The sequence below is a fragment of the Octopus bimaculoides genome, chromosome 19 (genome assembly GCF_001194135.2).
Source record: "Octopus bimaculoides isolate UCB-OBI-ISO-001 chromosome 19, ASM119413v2, whole genome shotgun sequence".
Classification (NCBI taxonomy): Eukaryota; Metazoa; Mollusca; class Cephalopoda; order Octopoda; family Octopodidae; genus Octopus; species Octopus bimaculoides.
In genome coordinates, this window is record NC_068999.1 from 42,908,740 (window position 1) to 42,909,994 (window position 1,255).

The window sequence follows — 1,255 nt, forward strand, 5'->3', positions numbered from 1 at the left end:
AGTAGATGTCCTATTATAGGCATCTCTGCATTTTAAATTAAATTAAATTATATATATATATATATATATATATATATATATATAGTGATCGGGAAGGTGGAAAAGCAACAGCAACGTCAATCTCGACAGCATTCGAACTGAAAACACAACGAAACGTAAATAAGGAAGGCAAGGCATTTTTGGGACGGCTCTACCGATTGTTATCTAATACTTTCATAGACAATACATTATAGCACGTTCATCTATCTGTCAAGCCAAAATAATATGCTATATGAGACAATTTACATTAACACCAAACCAAAAGAAATCGATGCCGCTTACGTAATTTGTGTTACGTCATCTTTTTCCTGCACTGTCTGTCTCAAAAGCAGTAAAATTTCCTTAGCTGCAAGACATTCCTTTATGCCAAACAGCGAAATTTCCAGATAGTAATGCAATTAGATTCCAATTATTTCTATTTATCTGCAATGGCATTCCTGCCAGGAAAAATATTTGCTTCTTCCGTGAATAAATTCGTTCTATTTTTATTTGATGAATATTTAAAAAAAATAAATAATAATAAAAAATAAATAAATAACGACAGAAAAAAGGAAAAATAGGAAACGAAGAAACTAATGTGACTACATTCTAATATTACTACAACCATTATCATTATTATAAATTATTATCATTATTATTGTTATTATTTTTATTTTTATTATTATTATTATTTTTTTATTATTATTATTATCCTGATCATTATTATCATTAATATTATTATTATTATCATCGTTGTTCTTGTAATTCTTCTCCTTCTTCTTTGTTGTTGTTGTTGTTGTTGTTGTTATTATTATTATTGTTATTATATTATTATTATTATTATTATTATTATTATTATTATTATTATTATTATTATTATTAGTAGTAGTAGTAGTAGTAGTAGTAGTAGTAGTAGTAGTAGTAGTAGTAGTAGTAGTAAAGCAACCGGCATTTTAAGAGTTACTACAATTCCACATCTACTAATGGTAAATATTTTTATTACAGCCGCACGTAAGGTGATCATGTTTTCCAACATAGAGAAAATCATAAACGAAGGCAGTTGACGCCTCTCGCTGATAGCATCTTATTTCTATGGCAACAGAAATATTCTCTGTTTTTATCACTCCATGAGGTCTAACTGCAGTTAAAATAAGGCATGGGCAAGAATTTAAAAGGCGACAGTGTTCAGAATTTCAAAAATGATAATGCGATAATCAAAATTTCCTCCATGCGACGA